The sequence below is a fragment of the Thalassophryne amazonica genome, chromosome 15 (genome assembly GCF_902500255.1).
Source record: "Thalassophryne amazonica chromosome 15, fThaAma1.1, whole genome shotgun sequence".
In the NCBI taxonomy this organism is placed as follows: domain Eukaryota; kingdom Metazoa; phylum Chordata; class Actinopteri; order Batrachoidiformes; family Batrachoididae; genus Thalassophryne; species Thalassophryne amazonica.
Genome location: NC_047117.1, coordinates 9,455,229 through 9,461,228, shown reverse-complemented (window position 1 = coordinate 9,461,228; position 6,000 = coordinate 9,455,229).

The window sequence follows — 6,000 nt, the reverse complement described above, 5'->3', positions numbered from 1 at the left end:
TTTAACTCAACCAATATTTTGCATCATTTTCTACCAAAATTGGAGCAACTCTGTTAACCCCTGTACAAACTGACCCCTGTGTAATTCTTTATTGACCCCTGTAGCTCATTAGAGGTCAGCTCCAGGATGGCTCCATATCTGAAAATAAACATTAATTTAGAATATGTGTGCCAAATTCCATGCTTTTATCACAAAATAAACAATTTTTATGGAACTTTTAGCTAAGCTGCACCACTATAGGTAGAACATGTTGGGTCGACATGCAGGTTAGCTCCTGATCAATCACTGAAGGGCAGATCAATAATGAAACTGATTTTTAATCCAAGAAGCAGATGTGGTGCATTGTTGTCACTGGTATAAATGACTGCTTTAGTGCCCTCTAATGTCAAATTCAAGGAATAGTTTGGACCATGTGTCACGCTTAGTTATCATGTTACAGGCTAATATATGTGACATGTCATAGAATCCAATGGACGTTGAGCTTGTTTGACCTTTACTTTGGACACCAAGCATTCACCACTGTCAAAACTATTCCATTTATTAATCCTATTAACTCAACCAATAATTTGCATCACTTTTTACCAAAATTGGGGCAACTTTAACTTTTGACCCCTGTACAAACTGAAACTGACCTTTGTCACCATTCTTGCTGTTTTTACCCCATAACTCCATAGAATTCAGTCATAGATAGTCCAAACTATACCTTTTTGGAATCGTTATGATCAAGCAAATAATGTGATATAGTTTTCAATATGATTACAGCATCTTTTAATTTTGACCCTTGTGTAATTCTTCAATTGACCCCGACCTGACTGCCTATTGAAAATTCAGGTGGTTAATCAGTTATTTCAAGAGCAATGTCTAAGGAGTATTTGTGCTGAATTTGATGCTTGTATCACCATTTGCAGGATTGTTTTAGTTATCTACTGCACTATAGATCTCACTTGGTATACAGTGTGCATGCTGTAAAAAGACTCATTTTATTCATCATATGTACTCTCTTGAAACAGTTTGTGCACACTGAATCAGATAAAGTGGTGCACAGAAATCTGCTCACATGCAAACTCATGCATTCAGGTCACTGTGTGTAGCTACTGTGAAATATTGCATGCACGCGCACTACTACTGCCAAAATCAGAAACATGACCATCGCCATCCTCAACCCAAATTACATTAATCCCACATTTGCCCGACTGAGTCATCACAGCCTAGCTCAAGTTTCCACAGATGGGACCCAAAGGTGTCTGGTGGCAGAATTAGATGATCCAACTCAGTGATTTTAAAAATGTGAAGCTTCTGAGGAGCTCGACAAGACACAACCCGGATAATATTTTTATATTCACACAACAATATTCAGCTGGACTGAATAGTTTTCACATGTGGAGTCACTTTAAGGAACATTTGTATTTGGGGTTTCGACATGTTTGATACAAGTTCAGGTCATCCTGAGTTACAGCAGCCAGTCACCAATGTTCATTAGCAGTAATATTACACTGAGACATGTTTTTGTTGGATCCTAAGACTGATGGATGAATGTTTGAGTGAAGGATTCCTTTTTAATTTCCTCCCCCCAAAAAAATAGATGGAGTGCTACTGAGGTCACAGTGTTCTTTGAGAACAGGTTTGTGATGCTCTCTGTATCCTTTTGTAGTTTTCCTGGGAAATCCTGAGATGTTCCCAAACCAGCTCGGAAATATTAACCTTCCAGTAGGTCCTGGGTCTTCCCCGGGATCTCCTCCCTGTTGGACTTACCTGAAAGACCTCCCCATCGTGCAGCAGATAAGAGACTATTTACAGAGGAATCCCTCAAATGACGACGCAATCACAAATTTGGCACAAATACTCCTTAGACATTACTCTTTTGAAAAAGCAAAGTGTCCACTTGAATTTGCAATAAGTGGCCAGGTAGGGGTCAATTGAAAAATTACACAGGGTCAAAATTCAAAAATGGTCCAGTCATATTGAAAGGTATTCCATATTATTTGTATGATCATAAAAATTCCAAAAATATATAGTTTGGACCATCTATGACTGAATTCTATGGAGTTATGGGGTAAAGCATAGCAAAAGTGGTGACAAAGGTCAATTTCAGTTTGTACAGGGGTTAAAAGTTAAAGTTGCTCAAATTATGGTAAAACGTCATGCAAGTTATTACTTGAGGTAATAGGATTAATAAATAGAATAGTTTTTTGACTGTGTTGAGTGCTTGGTTTGCAAAGTGAAGGTGGAACAATGTTGACGTGATGTCCATTGGATTCTATGACGTGACATACCCTGTAACATCATAACTAAGCTTGACACATGATGCAAACTATTCCTTTTTAAAACCCTAATAACTCACCCAATATTGCAAAATAAATAATTGCATGAATCTTTTCCAAAATTAGAGCAATTTTAACTTTTGACCCCTGTACAAACTGAAATTGATCTTTTTCACAGTTCTTGCTGTTTTTACCCCATAACTCCATAGAATTCAGTTACAAATAGTCCAAACTATACCTTTTTGGAATCTTTGTAATCAGACAAATAATGTGGTATAGTTTTCAATATGATTGGAGCATGTTTTAATTTTGGCCCCTGTGTAATTACTCACTTGACCCCTATCTGGCTGCCTATTGAAAATTCAAGTGGACAGCCTGCCTTTTCAAAAGGGTAATGTCTAAAGTGTATTTGTGCCAAATTTGGTGCTTGGATCACGATTTGAAGGTTTTTTTTTCATTTATCCGTTGTACTACTAGGGACACAACGTTGTTCTTCTGACCATTACCCACTGTTCATGACCATTGGTAATAGTCTATGTCTGAGATATGCCCCCCTTTCCTTTTGAGACATTTGCCATATCTCTTCTGTAATATAAGATATTACAGATCAAAGAAGACATTCATTTACACCTCAATTATTGCTTCAATTTTGAAATTTATAAATACAGGTATTACTCACTTTACGACCTACAGATGACTTGTTACTTGTTAAAACTGAATACCTAATACATCAAGTATGGGAGCATGGTGGTGCTGTGCTTTGCTGCATCCACAAAACCACAGAACGGCCTTGGGTTCTGGATGTCAACCATCCAGACAGACAACTGGTCCATTCCCACATCTCTAAAATAACCAGCTTTCTGTCACAGCCAGGTGAAATGTGAGCATTCCCTTTGACTTCTCCAGCTACTGGGGTCCTCAACACTGATGCACCCGTGTGCTGGATCATGCACAGAGCAACAGGCCATATGGCCAAATGTCAAAGCTGATGCTCCCTCACAATGCAAATGATACTCCTCATCCTAGTCTTTTAGTAACCGCTTGTTTGATGCAAAGTCATTCTAGCGGTACCCAAGGATCCTTCGAAGACACCTAGTGCCAAACACATCCAGGCGTCTCCTTAGGTCACTGTTTAGCATCCAAGTCTCACAACCATACAGCAAGACAATCAGCATCTGGACCCTAAAGACTTAGACGTTTGTTTGGCTGCAAAGATATCGGCATTCCCAAGCGCCTCTCAATCTCAAAGGTCAAGGACCCAGAGACGTCTGTTACTGCCGAGATAAGTGACTGTCCCTGCAAGTTCAACTCTCTCACCACATAACAGATACACTTATGATGGCTGACTCCAGGAAGTCATTAAAAGCTTGAATCTTGGTCTTGATCCAAGACAATCTCAAAGCCAGTCGTTCTGACTGCAGCACTTAAAGCTGAGTGATAAATCAGAGTGTCCAGTGATTTCGCAAAGATCACAGTATCATCTGCGAAGTCGAGGTCAGTAAACCATTCCTTGCCAACAAAAGCACCCAAGCCACTGGTTTCCACAACCCAAGACCCAGTCCATGTAACCACTAAACAGGGTTGGAACCAGAATACATCTGACAAATGTCACTTTTCACTGGCTGATTAACTAATAAATTGGCCAAAAATAAATAAATTAAAATGGTGAAAAACTGGGTCTGTATCAGTTGATGATTGACATCTCTTAGGATGCTCCCTGTAAACAGTTAGAACACCTGTTTATCAGTTTATTCAGACAGAGACAGATAGAGACAACACAAACCCGGACCTTTAAACAAATTTAAGTTCTTCCTGGTGCTGTAGGTTGAAGATGTAGTACACTGAAAACAAAGCAGCGAGCCCCATTACAAAGGTTGGTTGGATGCGTATTACATGACTCTCAAGACTGATCATCCAGCGTCCAACAGTCACATGCTCTGTTCCACCTGAAATGTGAAATTTGACTCTTTTCAGAAAGCATCTTGACTTGATCTTGTAAACATCTGTAGTTGTAATGGTCTGCTGGAAACCACTCCATAACTCCACTCGAAAACACTCACAGGACATGTAAGACAGAATCTGTAAATTCACTGAATACATACTGAGCAGAATTAGACGAGGAGTCAGGGCTGATTGATTGTCCTCTCAACATCAGCATTAGGGGAGGTGATGGTCTAGTTGTTAAGCGTTGGGCTTGAGACCAGAGGATCCTCAGTTAAAATCCCAGCCTGACTGGAAAATCGCTAAGGGCCCTTGGGCAAGGTCCCTAATCCCTTAGTTGCTCCCGGTGTGGAGTGAGAGCCTTGTATGGCAGCACCCTCACATTGAGGTGAATGTGAGGCATTATTGTAAAGTGCTATGAGCGTCTGATGCAAATGAAAAAGCGCTATATAAATGCAGTCCATTTACCATTTATCAGCCACTGCAGCAGAAAACTGAAGAGCACAGAGTTAAAACTGTCATGCGAACATTAGGTTCATACATGATTTTTAAGATCACAACAGTTAAGTTCAATATTAAACAAACTAACATCTCCAAAAGTTTGAATTAACCCAATCTGTGAAAATTAGCTTTTACTCTTTAAACCCCATTCAAGTGATAATGCAAAAAACAAACAAAAACATTATAACAAACTTTTTTGAATGATTAAGAAATAAGCCTTATTTATCTACAAAATTACAAGCAAGTTAATGTTAAAATACAGATGTAATGCTTTCCAGTCATGTGTGGACCACATTAAAAAGCTCCAAGCTAGTTTAGTAACATTACTGATGAACTGAATTTTGTTTAAATCTGACAATAGTAAGCAAAGAAAACGCCAGATAAAATTTCAATTTACCTCACGACTTTCTCATAAAGTGGAGGATTCAGATGGATAATCCTCGAAATCAAAGTCCAGAGTTAGCTTCACTTACGGCATGTCTTCTCTGAAATATCGCGCTCTGTAAGGACAACTTTGAATACTTATGTACATGTTATTTCTTGTTTTTTTTTATTTTTAATAAATTTGCCTACATATATATATAAAATCTTTTTTCATGTTGTCATTATGGGGTGTTGTGAGTAGAATTTTGAGGGGGAAAAAAAAGGAATTTACTCCATTTGGGAATAAGGCTATAACATAACAAAATGTGAGAAAAGTGAAGCGCTGTGAATACTTTCTGGATGCACAGTATACCAAGCTAACTGGTTTCCTGTGACACACAACAATGACAAGTTCTTATAATAAGTGTTTGTTCTTTCCTTGAACACATGGGAACTATTAGGAACTCACGGCTGTCATTGTGTGACTCCACCAGAATTTTTAGTGGGTTCAAACCTGAAGGTGTTGTCAAACTGTGATGGATAGAGAAAATAGATTAGTTGTGTATTTAAGTTTCTTGTTTAGTGGCAAAATCGTGTAATCCTTCGATCCACTGTGGATTTAGGGCTCCAATGGATGGATGACATATTTCTACTGGCAACACAAAGAGCTGCTAAATGAACAGCTGTGCTGCTTCATGTCGTCTCCCCTCATGCTGAATTAACACCCCGTGCTGGAGCTTTGACCAATCAGTCTGAAGCATCAGAACACCACAAGATATGAACACATGAGTATCATAGAAGTAAATAAATAAGTAGAGGACAAAATGGTAAACAAACGTACAGCTCTCGGGAAAGCTCTGTCTGTCTGCTCAACGTTTTGACCATGCACAAAACTTTCTGATGGAGTCACTGTGACAAGGGATTCATTTAATGA